At 45.0% G+C, this 17,565-nt stretch overlaps 1 protein-coding gene across 1 annotated transcript in view; it reads left to right on the top strand.

Moving 5' to 3' along the window:
* The window catches only part of pappa2 (pappalysin 2), a 565,518-nt gene that overhangs the window by 445,825 nt on the left and 102,128 nt on the right, over nucleotides 1-17,565 (top strand). The gene's annotated exons all lie outside the window — the stretch shown is intronic.

Below are 17,565 nucleotides of genomic sequence, written 5' to 3'. Positions count from 1 at the left end.
TTCTTTCTATCTACTCTGTCTAGACTCTTCATGATTTTGAATTCCTCTATCAAATCTCTTCGCAACCTTCTCTGTTCCAAGGAGAACAACCCCAGCTTCTCCAGTCTATTCATGTAACTAAAGTCCCTCATCTCCAGAATCATTCTAGTAAATCACTTCTGCACCCTCTCTTAGGCCTTCACATCTTTCCTAAAGTGCGGTGCCCAGAACTGGACAAAATACTCCAGTTGTGATCGAACCAGTGTTTTGTAAAGCTTCATCATGACTTCCTTGCTTTTGTACTCTATGCCTCTATTTATAAAGTCCAGGATCCCGTATGCTTTTTTAACTTTCTCAACCTGCCCTGCCACCTTCAATGATTTGTGCACATATACCCTCAGATCCCTCTGTTCCTGTACCCCTTTTAGAGTTGTGCCCTCTAGTTTATATTGCCTCTCCTCGTTCTTCCTACCAAAATGTATCACTTTGTGTTTTTCTGTGTTAAATTTCATCTGCCACGTGTCCGCCCATGCCACCAGCCTGTCTATATCCTCTTGAAGTCTATCACTATCCTCCTCACTGTCCACTACCCTTCCAAGTTTTGTGTCATCTGCAAATTTTGAAATTGTGCCCTGTACTCATAAGTCCAAGTCATTAATATATATCAAGAAAAGCAGTGGTCCCAGCACCGACCCCTGGGGAACACCACTGTACACCTCCCTCCAGTCTGAAAAACAACTGTTCACCACTACTCTCTGTTTCCTGTCACTTAGCCAATTCTGTATCCATGTTGCTACTGCCCCCTTTATTCTATGGGCTTCAATCTTGATGACAAGCCTACCGTGTGGCACTTTGTCAAATGCCTTTTGAAAGTCCATATACACCACATCAACCGCATTGCCCTTATCTACCCTCTCTGTTACCTCATCAAAAAACTCTTTCCGGTTAAACACAATTTGTCTTTCGCTGACTTTCCCTAATCAATCGACACTTGACTGTTAATTCTGTCCCAGATTATCATTTCTAAAAGTTTCCCCACCATCGAGGTTAAACTGACTGGACTATTGTTACTGGATTTATCCTTACACCCTTTTTTGAATAACATTGTAACATTTGCAATTCTCCAGTCCTCGGGCACCATCCCCGTTTCTAAGGATATTTGGAAGATTATGGCCAGTACCTTTGCAATTTCCACCCTTACTTCCCTCAGCAACCGAAGATGCATCCCATCCAGACCGGGTGACTTATCTACTTTAAGTACAGCTAGCCTTTCAAATACCTCTCCTTTATCAATTTTTAGCCCATCCAATATCTCAATTATATCTTCCTTTACTGAGACCAGCATCTTCTTCCTTGGTAAAGACAGAGGCAAAATACTCATTTAGTACCTCGGCCATGCCCTCTGCCTCCATGAGTAAATCTCCTTTTATGGTCCCTAATCGGCCACATAACAAGATTTAAATATAAAAATAAAACAGCTTCAAGCAGGTCAACCACGAGGCATTATTCCTCAAGATCTGTGGATGAATCATGGAGGAGAAGTGTGAGGTATTGGAGATTTTACAGCTGACATTAATCCGGGCTAATGTTAATGCCAACTGCTATAATGGAAATAACAACCTCGGCATTAGGTCACAATTGGACAGTATTTACACTCAAGTGCAAATGTGACATGGGTTTAATGTGCAGTAAAGTATCAGTGCCAGGTGGAGTAAAATACCAATTTAATGATTATTGGGGCTCAGTCTAATTGACTTTAGCCACACTGAAAGGCATTTATATTGCACCTTTCATATCCTCAGGGCACCTCAAAGCGCTTTACTGCCAATTAAGTACTTTTGAAGTGTAGTCACTGTTGTAATGTAGGAAACACGGCAGCCAATTTCCACACAGCAAGGTCCCACAAACAGCAATGAGATAATGACCAGATAATGACCTGTATTAGTAATGTTGGTTGCGGAATCAATGTTGGCAAGGACACTGGGAGAACTCAACATTAAAGGCTGTTGCGATTGTGACTTAGAACACTACTTGAGCATGTTACATAATTATCCCATAGTTTCAGCCTGGTTCACTCTGAGTCAGAAAGTTGTGTGGTCAAGCCCCATTCCAGGACGTAACAGCGAGGTAGATTCCATTATAGCCACTCTGATGCCCAGCACAGTATGAATCTTGGATGTGAAGTCTGTCTGTTGTTTGAATTGGACACAGTAAAGTTATAACTTCATGCAGATGCTGAAAACTGCAGAATAGCCTATGTCGAGATAGTAAATGCAGAATCATAAGTGGGTGATGGATCCATTTTTGGCACAGGGCTATTGAAGGATATTGGAGGTAAATGGAGGTAAGAGGCCTGCAACTGGCCCATTGGGCGGCCATGGTCATTTCCGGTCCTGCGTAGTCCTGTGCTCCTAAAGACATTGGTGGACAGGGGGAGAGGGTTAGTTTAATTATGTCGAGTGATACATCATAGCTTTCCTGGAGCTTGCTTGATTGTCTTATGCAGCTGAGGAGGCATTTCCTGCTTTTACCTATAATTGGCCACAGGTTTTTATTGCCTCCCCCAGGAGTTAGCATTATTAGTGACTGGGGAGGTGGTGATTGAGGTTTCACGTTCCAATGGAAAGGGTATGCATTGGTGGTCTTTTCTCACCTTTCTTCTCTTATGCATTCCAGAGAACTTCAGGGGTGCCCAAATATATGTGTGTGTGTGTGTGTGTGATTGCACCAGTGACCAATTTATACTACCCATGTATTGATGAGAATCGGTTTTGGCTTCACAATGTAAAAGTTGTTGTTAAACTGTAGTGTGAAGTTGCCTGATTTGCATTTAGGTGAGTGGTGTGAGACTGTGCTGAGATACTGCGAGGTCTCCTGGTGCATCGGATTTTCAGGTGAAGCGTCGTTTCTGAAGCAAAGCCAAGCCCTAACCATTGGTTTTAAAAGTTCTGCCGAGCGGTATTTTGCCTATCGCTCCACGACTTTTTGTATTGCCAGCAGGTCTTTGGAGAGCAGAACTCAAACCGAGAGCTGCCACGTAAAGGCACCGTCCATTTTAGAAATGGTGTGTGCTGCCATTCGCGGATGGAGGGCTGAAAGGAAAGATTGTTTTATTTGCTCTAAAGCAAAAGTGAAATACTGCGGATGCTGGAAATCTGAAATGAAAAGAGAAAATGCTGGAAACACTCAGAAGGTCAGGCTGTCTCTGGAAGCAGCTGTCAGCTCCCACGACAAGTTGGATCTTGGTCACCTTTGGAGGGTTTTGCCTCCTTTGTGGACAAGGAGAGTTGCTAGAGTTCATCACACTTTCCTTGACCGTCTCTCCTTTTGTACCCTCTGCAAACTGTAACTCATCCAGAATACCATGGCCCATGTTCCCACCCACATTAAGGCCCTCTTAACCCTGCCCTTGCCAAACTGCACCAGCTTCCTGTATCCCAGAGCATCAACTTGAAGATTCTCGTCCTCAACTTCAAATCCCTCTTTCTCTCACCCTCCCTCCCTGTCCCTCTGATCTTCTCCTGCCCTATATCCTTTCGTGCACCCAGTACCAGCCAAATTCTCATTCTTCACTCCAGCAGCATTAGCCGTTCCTTCAGCCACTGTATCTCTCCTTGGACTCCTTTACTCCTTACCTCTCTCGCACCAAGTCCCGTTCACCCATCACCCCTATACTCACTGACCTACATTATCTCCTAGTCCGGCAATACCTTGATTTTAAAATTCTCATCCTTGTGTTCAAACCCCTCCATGGCCTCGTCCCTCCCTATCTCTATAACCTCCTCCAGCCCTACAACCCTCCAAGATCTCTGCGCTCCTCCAATTCTTGCCTCTTGTACATCCCGGATTTTAATCGCTCCACCATTGGCGGGCGCCCCTTCAGCTGCCTAGACCCTAAGCTCTGAAATTCCCTCCCTAAACCCCTCGGCCTCTCTACCTCTCTCTCCTCCTTTAAGACACTCCTTAAAACCTACCTCTTTGGTTAAGCTTTTGGTCACCTGTCCAATGCATCTTATGTGGCTCGGTGTCATATTTTGTTTGATAATGCTGCTGTGAATTGCCTTGGGATGTTTTTACCACATTAAGGGTGTTATATGAATGCACGTTGTTGCTCTAAAGCCCATTTAATAGCCTTCTATTCGCTCAGTATTTGTCCTGAGAGGCCTCTCTATATGCAGTGAGCACTAGAGTGTTAAATTTGTTCTTTACATTGCTGATATAATGGGGATGATGGCTGTACCTCATGGCGGCCACTCAGAATACACTGTCAAGGTAAAATTGAGAATATAGGCAGAGTGCAATGGGTTCATGCACACTGTGTGTGGCTTTGACTTTCTTTTTTTTTGTTAAAAATACACTTTTGGAAGGCAATTGCAAAGGAACACAGTGTACTCATTATGCCCAGGGCAGGAAACTGTCCTGTGTTTGTAAAATAAAACTTTATTGGATTTTTTTGGGGGGGCCAAAATGCACGTGCAGTGACTGCCAATTGGATACAGCATCCCAGGCAGAGCAAAGTAACTAATAGCCATCAGTCCATGGAACAGGCCATTCGAGCAAGCAATCCATGGCAACTGAGTGAATTCGTGTTCTTCATGACTTGATTTTAGGAGGTTTCAAGGAATTCATCCCTGACACAAGCTGAACCCTGCTAAAGTCCATCATTAAAATTTATCGCTTTGGCTCACTTGTGTCTGTCGCATGTTTATACAACCCGGAGCTTCAAAAGGTCAACAGCGCACATGCAGACTTCTTTTAAACCTAGTTTCAAAATTGATTGATAGCGTAGATTTACACTGTGGAGAGCTTCAATCTGTGCCGTGTTTACTGTGGGGGGCCGGGTCCATTTTTTCCTTTGGTAAGTTACTGTGGGTCATCAAGGTGAGAGGCATTGGTACTGGGAAATGGTGCCCTGTGTCCTATGCCAGGCATGCTGGTGTCAGCAGCAAGCACCCCTGGGTTAGGTATTGCAAAAGCCACTGGAGAGTGAAGCTCTCTCTGCTCTTCTCCAAAAGTAGCCCTCAGCACCAGCCTCAGAGGACTGCCCCAGTGTAAGATTTCCATCTCTTGTCAAATGGGACACGAGTATAAAGTATGGACGAAAACAAAAGGGGAACGGGTGGAGTACAAGTAAAGTTTTATGGGCTTATTATTTAAAATTGTCTTGAAGTATATCTACCTTAGATGTCTAGTATGTATCCATCATGTACCAGACCCCATTTATTGTTACAGATGTAAAACACTCTTTTAAAAGAGGATAAAGAAAGCCCATCATTGATGAGCAGCTTGAAATCTACAAGCAGTTAGAACTGCTGTCTGGTTTACCTCAGCTGGATGTAAATAGCTGCAGTTACCTGATTTGTATTTTTAGAGTAGCGACCTTAAAGGCACAGGCCAGGCTTGTAGCTAAAACATTGTAACCGTGCTGCAGGCTGGAGACTGCCCATAAGCAACACCACGAAAGATCCACTAGTATTACAATAACAAACCTACTCCTGACAGTGTAGTGAGTGGATTACTAGAGAGCCAATCTGTTACATCAGTGGTACCCAACTGAACTCCAGGATATTCTGCAAGTTGACCATATCAGTGTGCTACCTGATGAAGCAAGTATCTACCATTCTCCAGCAGGCTGTGCTAATGTCATACGTGTCTTACTCCTAGTTTGTTGCAGACTTCAGGTTAAATGGTGTATCCTGAGAGAAGGTTCTGTAGAGGAACGGGTGGCAGTGGGGCAGTGTGACATCTGATCCATGCATGTCATGTGTTGAGCAACTGCATTCAGCTCTCCCTCACTCATGTATTGTGCATCCTCCTGTGTCTAGTCACTGCCCTCCTTCAGGATTGTTCTAGCCTCAAGAAGGGATGCGGTGGAGCCAGATGAAGATGTCTCCTTGACCTGGACATTGTCCAATTAATGACTCTGGTCTAAGCAACCACTGAAAAGGTTGCAAGCCTGCCGCAAGCACAGGATGGTGCAAGACTACTACAGATCTGTGTAGTTCGAGTTCAACTGAAGATCATGAGCACAAGTCTTTATTCATGTGTATCCATGACTTTTACAAAATTATGTATTAACACACTGGTTAAAGTAAATGTTATGAACACTCCTTTCAAATTACCTGTCTGGTCTGGGGGATTGGTAAGAGTGTTCAGACTCCGAGAAAGTATTATCCCACTCACAAAGCAGATAGTCATTTTTGGCGATTTTATGCTCAGGCCAACAAAGTATTTTTTTCCAGTGCTTCATGGCCTTGTGGTTGTGCGATGAGTTCAGTCACTGGATAATGACTGGAAGGGTTTGAAATGAAGTGAGCTTGGGGGAGTCTCAACTCGGTTCTTAATGCTTGTGAACTCATAGCACGAAACTCTCTAATGTAGTTTCAGAGAACTTCTCAGAGATTACGAGATAGAAATATCACACCAGAGCACTTGGAGTACTCTCCTGAGGTTGGGGTATGGTATATCTTTGGGACTGTGCAGAGCGCGCTTTATTATGGATCTAACCCATTCCATAACTGGCCTTTGAAGCCTTATTTGGGCAGTGAAGAGGGAATCCTACTCTGTGTCTAACGTGTTGTACCTGGCCTTGGAATGATTGGTTGAGCAGTGAAGGGGGCATTTTGTTCCGTATTTAGGCAATGTGGTACCAGGTCTTGACAGTGCAGAAAAGTTTGACACATCCTGTAGCTTATCTGCTGAGTTTGATTCTAACCTGGGGCCACTTGAAGCAGGAAAATATTCCATTGCACAACGCTGACATTCACTTTAATGAGAACATAAAATTCACCAAACTTCCTCCAGTCTTCAAAAAAGTCTGCCTTGTGTTTGAAGTTGAGTCTGACTGGAACCCGTTCAAGACATAGCATACATTTTGTTATGATGCCAAAACTTTGCTACAGTCTGGTTGATCACCATTGAATCTTATACATGGTGTTCTACCATCAGAATAAAAGCCCAATGTGTCTGGCATAGCTTTTCTTGTGAATCACAATTACTTCACCAAATGTATGATTAACTTCTGTTCCAGTTTGAACATGACCACGATTGGTTAGAATCCACAAATCAATTTTTTTCTTATTTCCAGCACTTAAACCCTTTAAGGAAAGAGTGATAAATGTTGAGAATCATTAACCAGAGTCATTCAAAATACAATCAGATGCCATGATGGAATAATGAACGTTTAAAGGGAGTGAGCTTCTGCAGGCCCTGATATTTCCTGAGTTAGATTCACAGGTTTCTGCGATGCCACAAACCATTCCCTGACTGAGAGCACAGCTGGCCAGCTGTTCCATTGGTCCCCGTGACCAATTTCTGGGTCATTCACTAGTGACACACCCATACGATGCATGTTGGCTGGGTATCAGAGTGAGACATCCTCTGATTTCTTCGCCCACTTCTTTCCGTGGGATGAAGAGAGCCGGCCCAATGGCTCCCTCGATCTGACTGCAGAGATTCAGTGTGTTAGATTACCGTGTGGAGAGAGTCTGTGTGTTAGATTACCGTGTGGAGAGAGTATGTGTTAGATTACCATGTGGAGAGAGTATGTGTTAGATTAACGTGTGGAGAGAGTCTGTGTTAGATTACCGTGTGGAGAGAGTCTGTGTTAGATTACCGTGTGGAGAGAGTCTGTGTTAGATTACCGTGTGGAGAGAGTCTGTGTGTTAGATTACCGTGTGGAGAGAGTCTGTGTTAGATTACCGTGTGGAGAGAGTCTGTGTTAGATTACCGTGTGGAGAGAGTCTGTGTTAGATTACCGTGTGGAGAGAGTCTGTGTGTTAGATTACCGTGTGGAGAGAGTCTGTGTTAGATTACCGTGTGGAGAGATTCTGTGTTAGATTACCGTGTGGAGAGAGTCTGTGTTAGATTACCGTGTGGAGAGAGTCTGTGTGTTAGATTACCGTGTGGAGAGAGTCTGTGTTAGATTACCGTGTGGAGAGAGTCTGTGTTAGATTACCGTGTGGAGAGAGTCTGTGTTAGATTACCGTGTGGAGAGAGTCTGTGTTAGATTACCGTGTGGAGAGAGTCTGTGTGTTAGATTACCGTGTGGAGAGAGTCTGTGTTAGATTACCGTGTGGAGAGAGTCTGTGTTAGATTACCGTGTGGAGAGAGTCTGTGTTAGATTACCGTGTGGAGAGAGTCTGTGTTAGATTACCGTGTGGAGAGAGTCTGTGTTAGATTACCGTGTGGAGAGAGTCTGTGTTAGATTACCGTGTGGAGAGATTCTGTGTTAGATTACCGTGTGGAGAGAGTCTGTGTTAGATTACCGTGTGGAGAGAGTCTGTGTTAGATTACCGTGTGGAGAGAGTCTGTGTTAGATTACCGTGTGGAGAGAGTCTGTGTGTTAGATTATCGTGTGGAGAGAGTCTGTGTGTTAGATTACCGTGTGGAGAGAGTCTGTATGTTAGATTACCGTGTGGAGAGAGTCTGTGTGTTAGATTACCGTGTGGAGAGAGTATGTGTTAGATTACCGTGTGGAGAGAGTCTGTGTTAGATTACCGTGTGGAGAGAGTATGTGTTAGATTACCGTGTGGAGAGAGTCTGTGTGTTAGATTACCGTGTGGAGAGAGAGTCTGTGTGTTAGATTACCGTGTGGAGAGAGTCTGTGTTAGATTACCGTGTGGAGAGAGTCTGTGTTAGATTACCGTGTGGAGAGAGTCTGTGTGTTAGATTACCGTGTGGAGAGAGTCTGTGTTAGATTACCGTGTGGAGAGAGTCTGTGTGTTAGATTACCGTGTGGAGAGAGTCTGTGTTAGATTACCGTGTGGAGAGACTCTGTGTGTTAGATTACCGTGTGGAGAGAGTCTGTGTTAGATTACCGTGTGGAGAGAGTCTGTGTGTTAGATTACCATGTGGAGAGAGTGTGTGTTAGATTACCGTGTGGAGAGAGTCTGTGTGTTAGATTACCGTGTGGAGAGAGTCTGTGTGTTAGATTACCGTGTGGAGAGAGTCTGTGTGTTAGATTACCGTGTGGAGAGAGTCTGTGTTAGATTACCGTGTGGAGAGAGTCTGTGTGTTAGACTACCGTGTGGAGAGAGTCTGTGTTAGATTACCGTGTGGAGAGAGTCTTTGTTAGATTACCGTGTGGAGAGAGTCTGTGTTAGATTACCGTGTGGAGAGAGTCTGTGTGTTAGATTACCATGTGGAGAGAGTCTGTGTTAGATTACCGTGTGGAGAGAGTCTGTGTTAGATTACCGTGTGGAGAGAGTCTGTGTGTTAGATTACCATGTGGAGAGAGTCTGTGTTAGATTACCGTGTGGAGAGAGTCTGTGTGTTAGATTACCGTGTGGAGAGAGTCTGTGTTAGATTACCGTGTGGAGAGAGTCTGTGTTAGATTACCGTGTGGAGAGAGTCTGTGTTAGATTACCGTGTGGAGAGAGTCTGTGTGTTAGATTACCGTGTGGAGAGAGTCTGTGTTAGATTACCGTGTGGAGAGAGTCTGTGTTAGATTACCGTGTGGAGAGAGTCTGTGTGTTAGATTACTGTGTGGAGAGAGTGTGTGTGTTAGATTACCGTGTGGAGAGAGTCTGTGTGTTAGATTACCGTGTGGAGAGAGTCTGTGTTAGATTACCGTGTGGAGAGAGTCTGTGTGTTAGATTACTGTGTGGAGAGAGTCTGTGTTAGATTACCGTGTGGAGAGAGTCTGTGTGTTAGATTACTGTGTGGAGAGAGTGTGTGTGTTAGATTACCGTGTGGAGAGAGTCTGTGTGTTAGATTACCGTGTGGAGAGAGTCTGTGTTAGATTACCGTGTGGAGAGAGTCTGTGTGTTAGATTACCGTGTGGAGAGAGTCTGTGTGTTAGATTACCGTGTGGAGAGAGTCTGTGTTAGATTACCGTGTGGAGAGAGTCTGTGTGTTAGATTACTGTGTGGAGAGAGTCTGTGTTAGATTACCGTGTGGAGAGAGTCTGTGTGTTAGATTACTGTGTGGAGAGAGTCTGTGTGTTAGATTACTGTGTGGAGAGAGTCTGTGTTAGATTACCGTGTGGAGAGAGTCTGTGTGTTAGATTACTGTGTGGAGAGAGTCTGTGTGTTAGATTACTGTGTGGAGAGAGTCTGTGTTAGATTACCGTGTGGAGAGAGTCTGTGTTAGATTACCGTGTGGAGAGAGTCTGTGTTAGATTACCGTGTGGAGAGAGTCTGTGTTAGATTACCGTGTGGAGAGAGAGTCTGTGTTAGATTACCGTGTGGAGAGAGTCTGTGTGTTAGATTACCGTGTGGAGAGAGTCTGTGTTAGATTACCGTGTGGATAGAGTCTGTGTTAGATTACCGTGTGGAGAGAGTCTGTGTGTTAGATTACTGTGTGGAGAGAGTCTGTGTGTTAGATTACTGTGTGGAGAGAGTCTGTGTTAGATTACCGTGTGGAGAGAGTCTGTGTGTTAGATTACTGTGTGGAGAGAGTCTGTGTGTTAGATTACCGTGTGGAGAGAGTCTGTGTGTTAGATTACCGTGTGGAGAGAGTCTGTGTTAGATTACCGTGTGGAGAGAGTCTGTGTGTTAGATTACCGTGTGGAGAGAGTCTGTGTGTTAGATTACCGTGTGGAGAGAGTCTGTGTTAGATTACCGTGTGGAGAGAGTCTGTGTGTTAGATTACTGTGTGGAGAGAGTCTGTGTGTTAGATTACCGTGTGGAGAGAGTCTGTGTGTTAGATTACCGTGTGGAGAGAGTCTGTGTTAGATTACCGTGTGGAGAGAGTCTGTGTGTTAGATTACCGTGTGGAGAGAGTCTGTGTTAGATTACCGTGTGGAGAGAGTCTGTGTTAGATTACCGTGTGGAGAGAGTCTGTGTGTTAGATTACCGTGTGGAGAGAGTCTGTGTTAGATTACCGTGTGGAGAGATTCTGTGTTAGATTACCGTGTGGAGAGAGTCTGTGTTAGATTACCGTGTGGAGAGAGTCTGTGTTAGATTACCGTGTGGAGAGAGTCTGTGTGTTAGATTACCGTGTGGAGAGAGAGTCTGTGTTAGATTACCGTGTGGAGAGATTCTGTGTTAGATTACCGTGTGGAGAGAGTCTGTGTGTTAGATTACCGTGTGGAGAGAGTCTGTGTTAGATTACCGTGTGGAGAGAGTCTGTGTTAGATTACCGTGTGGAGAGAGTCTGTGTGTTAGATTACCGTGTGGAGAGAGTCTGTGTTAGATTACCGTGTGGAGAGATTCTGTGTTAGATTACCGTGTGGAGAGAGTCTGTGTTAGATTACCGTGTGGAGAGAGTCTGTGTTAGATTACCGTGTGGAGAGAGTCTGTGTTAGATTACCGTGTGGAGAGAGTCTGTGTTAGATTACCGTGTGGAGAGAGTCTGTGTTAGATTACCGTGTGGAGAGAGAGTCTGTGTTAGATTACCGTGTGGAGAGAGTCTGTGTGTTAGATTACCGTGTGGAGAGAGTCTGTGTTAGATTACCGTGTGGATAGAGTCTGTGTTAGATTACCGTGTGGAGAGAGTCTGTGTGTTAGATTACCGTGTGGAGAGAGTCTGTGTGTTAGATTACCGTGTGGAGAGAGTCTGTGTGTTAGATTACCGTGTGGAGAGAGTCTGTGTTAGATTACCGTGTGGATAGAGTCTGTGTTAGATTACCGTGTGGAGAGAGTCTGTGTGTTAGATTACCGTGTGGAGAGAGTCTGTGTTAGATTACCGTGTGGAGAGAGTCTGTGTTAGATTACCGTGTGGAGAGAGTCTGTGTGTTAGATTACCGTGTGGAGAGAGTCTGTGTTAGATTACCGTGTGGAGAGAGTCTGTGTGTTAGATTACCGTGTGGAGAGAGTCTGTGTGTTAGATTACCGTGTGGAGAGAGTCTGTGTTAGATTACCGTGTGGAGAGAGTCTGTGTGTTAGATTACCATGTGGAGAGAGTCTGTGTTAGATTACCGTGTGGAGAGAGTGTGTGTGTTAGATTACCGTGTGGAGAGAGTGTGTGTTAGATTACCGTGTGGAGAGAGTCTGTGTTAGATTACCGTGTGGAGAGAGTCTGTGTGTTAGATTACCGTGTGGAGAGAGTCTGTGTTAGATTACCGTGTGGAGAGAGTGTGTGTTAGATTACCGTGTGGAGAGAGTCTGTGTCAGATTACCGTGTGGAGAGAGTCTGTGTGTTAGATTACCGTGTGGAGAGAGTCTGTGTGTTAGATTACCGTGTGGAGAGAGTGTGTGTTAGATTACCGTGTGGAGAGAGTCTGTGTTAGATTACCGTGTGGAGAGAGTGTGTGTTAGATTACCGTGTGGAGAGAGTCTGTGTGTTAGATTACCGTGTGGAGAGAGTCTGTGTGTTAGATTACTGTGTGGAGAGAGTCTGTGTGTTAGATTACCGTGTGGAGAGAGAGTCTGTGTTAGATTACCGTGTGGAGAGATTCTGTGTTAGATTACCGTGTGGAGAGAGTCTGTGTTAGATTACCGTGTGGAGAGAGTCTGTGTTAGATTACCGTGTGGAGAGAGTCTGTGTTAGATTACCGTGTGGAGAGAGTCTGTGTGTTAGATTACCGTGTGGAGAGAGTCTGTGTTAGATTACCGTGTGGAGAGAGTCTGTGTTAGATTACCGTGTGGAGAGAGTCTGTGTTAGATTACCGTGTGGAGAGAGTCTGTGTTAGATTACCGTGTGGAGAGAGTCTGTGTGTTAGATTACCGTGTGGAGAGAGTCTGTGTTAGATTACCGTGTGGAGAGAGTCTGTGTTAGATTACCGTGTGGAGAGAGTCTGTGTGTTAGATTACCGTGTGGAGAGAGTCTGTGTTAGATTACCGTGTGGAGAGAGTGTGTGTTAGATTACCGTGTGGAGAGAGTCTGTGTCAGATTACCGTGTGGAGAGAGTCTGTGTGTTAGATTACCGTGTGGAGAGAGTCTGTGTGTTAGATTACCGTGTGGAGAGAGTGTGTGTTAGATTACCGTGTGGAGAGAGTCTGTGTTAGATTACCGTGTGGAGAGAGTGTGTGTTAGATTACCGTGTGGAGAGAGTCTGTGTGTTAGATTACCGTGTGGAGAGAGTCTGTGTGTTAGATTACTGTGTGGAGAGAGTCTGTGTGTTAGATTACCGTGTGGAGAGAGAGTCTGTGTTAGATTACCGTGTGGAGAGAGTCTGTGTGTTAGATTACCGTGTGGAGAGAGTCTGTGTGTTAGATTACCGTGTGGAGAGATTCTGTGTTAGATTACCGTGTGGAGAGAGTCTGTGTTAGATTACCGTGTGGAGAGAGTCTGTGTTAGATTACCGTGTGGAGAGAGTCTGTGTTAGATTACCGTGTGGAGAGAGTCTGTGTGTTAGATTACCGTGTGGAGAGAGTCTGTGTTAGATTACCGTGTGGAGAGAGTCTGTGTTAGATTACCGTGTGGAGAGAGTCTGTGTTAGATTACCGTGTGGAGAGAGTCTGTGTTAGATTACCGTGTGGAGAGAGTCTGTGTGTTAGATTACCGTGTGGAGAGAGTCTGTGTTAGATTACCGTGTGGAGAGAGTCTGTGTTAGATTACCGTGTGGAGAGAGTCTGTGTTAGATTACCGTGTGGAGAGAGTCTGTGTTAGATTACCGTGTGGAGAGAGTCTGTGTGTTAGATTACCGTGTGGAGAGAGTCTGTGTTAGATTACCGTGTGGAGAGAGTCTGTGTGTTAGATTACCGTGTGGAGAGAGTCTGTGTGTTAGATTACCGTGTGGAGAGAGTCTGTGTTAGATTACCGTGTGGAGAGAGTCTGTGTGTTAGATTACCGTGTGGAGAGAGTCTGTGTTAGATTACCGTGTGGAGAGAGTCTGTGTTAGATTACCGTGTGGAGAGAGTGTGTGTTAGATTACCGTGTGGAGAGAGTCTGTGTTAGATTACCGTGTGGAGAGGGTCTGTGTGTTCGATTACCGTGTGGAGAGAGTATGTGTTAGATTACCGTGTGGAGAGATTCTGTGTGTTAGATTACCGTGTGGAGAGAGTCTGTGTTAGATTACCGTGTGGAGAGAGTCTGTGTGTTAGATTACCGTGTGGAGAGAGTCTGTGTGTTAGATTACCGTGTGGAGAGATTCTGTGTGTTAGATTACCGTGTGGAGAGAGTCTGTGTGTCAGATTACCGTGTGGAGAGAGTCTGTGTGTTAGATTACCGTGTGGAGAGATTCTGTGTTAGATTACCGTGTGGAGAGAGTCTGTGTTAGATTACCGTGTGGAGAGATTCTGTGTTAGATTACCGTGTGGAGAGATTCTGTGTTAGATTACCGTGTGGAGAGAGTCTGTGTTAGATTACCGTGTGGAGAGATTCTGTGTTAGATTACCGTGTGGAGAGAGTCTGTGTTAGATTACCGTGTGGAGAGAATCTGTGTGTTAGATTACCGTGTGGAGAGAGTGTGTGTTAGATTACCGTGTGGAGAGAATCTGTGTGTTAGATTACCGTGTGGAGAGAGTCTGTGTGTTAGATTATCGTGTGGAGAGAGTCTGTGTTAGATTACCGTGTGGAGAGATTCTGTGTGTTAGATTACCGTGTGGAGAGAGTCTGTGTTAGATTACCGTGTGGAGAGAGTCTGTGTTAGATTACCGTGTGGAGAGAGTCTGTGTTATATTACCGTGTGGAGAGAGTCTGTGTTAGATTACCGTGTGGAGATAGTCTGTGTTAGATTACCGTGTGGAGAGAGTCTGTGTTAGATTACCGTGTGGAGAGAGTCTGTGTTAGATTACCGTGTGGAGAGAGTCTGTGTGTTCGATTACCGTGTGGAGAGAGTCTGTGTTAGATTACCGTGTGGAGAGAGAGTCTGTGTTAGATTACCGTGTGGAGAGATTCTGTGTGTTAGATTACCGTGTGGAGAGAGTGTGTGTTAGATTACCGTGTGGAGAGAGTCTGTGTTAGATTACCGTGTGGAGAGAGTCTGTGTTAGATTACCGTGTGGAGAGAGTCTGTGTGTTAGATTACCGTGTGGAGAGATTCTGTGTTAGATTACCGTGTGGAGAGAGTCTGTGTTAGATTACCGTGTGGAGAGAGTCTGTGTGAGATTACCGTGTGGAGAGAGTCTGTGTTAGATTACCGTGTGGAGAGAGTCTGTGTTAGATTACCGTGTGGAGAGAGTATGTGTTAGATTACCGTGTGGAGAGAGTCTGTGTTAGATTACCGTGTGGAGAGAGTCTGTGTTAGATTACCGTGTGGAGAGAGTCTGTGTGTTAGATTACTGTGTGGAGAGAGTCTGTGTGTTAGATTACCGTGTGGAGAGAGTGTGTGTTAGATTACCGTGTGGAGAGAGTATGTGTTAGATTACCGTGTGGAGAGAGAGTCTGTGTTAGATTACCGTGTGGAGAGAGTCTGTGTTAGATTACCGTGTGGAGAGAGTCTGTGTGTTAGATTACCGTGTGGAGAGAGTCTGTGTTAGATTACCGTGTGGAGAGAGTCTGTGTGTTAGATTACCGTGTGGAGAGAGTCTGTGTGTTAGATTACCGTGTGGAGAGATTCTGTGTGTTAGATTACCGTGTGGAGAGAGTCTGTGTTAGATTACCGTGTGGAGAGAGTCTGTGTGTTAGATTACCGTGTGGAGAGAGTATGTGTGAGATTACCGTGTGGAGAGAGTATGTGTTAGATTACCGTGTGGAGAGAGTATGTGTTAGATTACCGTGTGGAGAGAGTATGTGTTAGATTACCGTGTGGAGAGAGTATGTGTTAGATTACCGTGTGGAGAGAGTATGTGTTAGATTACCGTGTGGAGAGATTCTGTGTGTTAGATTACCGTGTGGAGAGAGTATGTGTTAGATTACCGTGTGGAGAGATTCTGTGTTAGATTACCGTGTGGAGAGATTCTGTGTTCGATTACCGTGTGGAGAGAGTCTGTGTTAGATTACCGTGTGGAGAGAGTCTGTGTGTTAGATTACCGTGTGGAGAGAGTCTGTGTGTTAGATTACCGTGTGGAGAGAGTCTGTGTTAGATTACCGTGTGGAGAGAGTCTGTGTGTTAGATTACCGTGTGGAGAGAGTCTGTGTGTTAGATTACCGTGTGGAGAGAGTCTGTGTGTTAGATTACCGTGTGGAGAGAGTCTGTGTTAGATTACCGTGTGGAGAGATTCTGTGTGTTAGATTACCGTGTGGAGAGAGTCTGTGTTAGATTACCGTGTGGAGAGAGTATGTGTTAGATTACCGTGTGGAGAGAGTATGTGTCAGATTACCGTGTGGAGAGAGTCTGTGTTACATTACCGTGTGGAGAGAGTCTGTGTGTTAGATTACCGTGTGGAGAGAGTCTGTGTTAGATTACCGTGTGGAGTGAGTCTGTGTTCGATTACCGTGTGGAGAGAGTCTGTGTGTTAGATTACCGTGTGGAGAGAGTCTGTGTTAGATTACCGTGTGGAGAGAGTCTGTGTTAGATTACCGTGTGGAGAGAGTCTGTGTGTTAGATTACCGTGTGGAGAGAGTCTGTGTGAGCTTACCGTGTGGAGAGAGTATGTGTTAGATTACCGTGTTGAGAGAGTATGTGTTATATTACCGTGTGGAGAGAGTATGTGTTAGATTACCGTGCGGAGAGATTCTGTGTTAGATTACCATGTGGAGAGAGTCTGTGTTAGATTACCGTGTGGAGAGAGTCTGTGTTAGATTACCGTGTGGAGAGATTCTGTGTTAGATTACCGTGTGGAGAGAGTCTGTGTGTTAGATTACCGTGTGGAGAGAGTCTGTGTGTTAGATTACCGTGTGGAGAGAGTCTGTGTGTTAGATTACCGTGTGGAGAGAGTCTGTGTGTTAGATTACCGTGTGGAGAGAGTCTGTGTGTTAGATTACCGTGTGGAGAGAGTCTGTGTGTTAGATTACCGTGTGGAGAGAGTCTGTGTGTTAGATTACCGTGTGGAGAGAGTCTGTGTGTTAGATTACCGTGTGGAGAGAGTCTGTGTGTTAGATTACCGTGTGGAGAGAGTCTGTGTTAGATTACCGTGTGGAGAGAGTCTGTGTGTTAGATTACCGTGTGGAGAGAGTCTGTGTGTTCGATTACCGTGTGGAGAGAGTCTGTGTTAGATTACCGTGTGGAGAGAGTCTGTGTGTTAGATTACCGTGTGGAGAGATTCTGTGTGTTAGATTACCGTGTGGAGAGATTCTGTGTGTTAGATTACCGTGTGGAGAGAGTCTGTGTGTTAGATTACCGTGTGGAGAGAGTCTGTGTGTTAGATTACCGTGTGGAGAGAGTCTGTGTGTTAGATTACCGTGTGGAGAGATTCTGTGTGTTAGATTACCGTGTGGAGAGAGTCTGTGTGTTAGATTACCGTGTGGAGAGAGTCTGTGTTAGATTACCGTGTGGAGAGAGTCTGTGTGTTAGATTACCGTGTGGAGAGAGTCTGTGTGTTAGATTACCGTGTGGAGAGAGTCTGTGTGTTAGATTACGGTGTGGAGAGAGTCTGTGTTAGATTACCGTGTGGAGAGAGTCTGTGTGTTAGATTACCGTGTGGAGAGAGTCTGTGTGTTAGATTACCGTGTGGAGAGAGTCTGTGTGTTAGATTACCGTGTGGAGAGATTCTGTGTTGGATTACCGTGTGGAGAGAGTCTGTGTGTTAGATTACCGTGTGGAGAGAGTCTGTGTTAGATTACCGTGTGGAGAGATTCTGTGTTAGATTACCGTGTGGAGAGATTCTGTGTTAGATTACCGTGTGGAGAGAGAGTCTGTGTTAGATTACCGTGTGGAGAG

This window comes from Heptranchias perlo, chromosome 9 (genome assembly GCF_035084215.1).
Source record: "Heptranchias perlo isolate sHepPer1 chromosome 9, sHepPer1.hap1, whole genome shotgun sequence".
Lineage (NCBI taxonomy): Eukaryota > Metazoa > Chordata > Chondrichthyes > Hexanchiformes > Hexanchidae > Heptranchias > Heptranchias perlo.
This window is presented reverse-complemented; position numbering and strand designations above follow the sequence as displayed.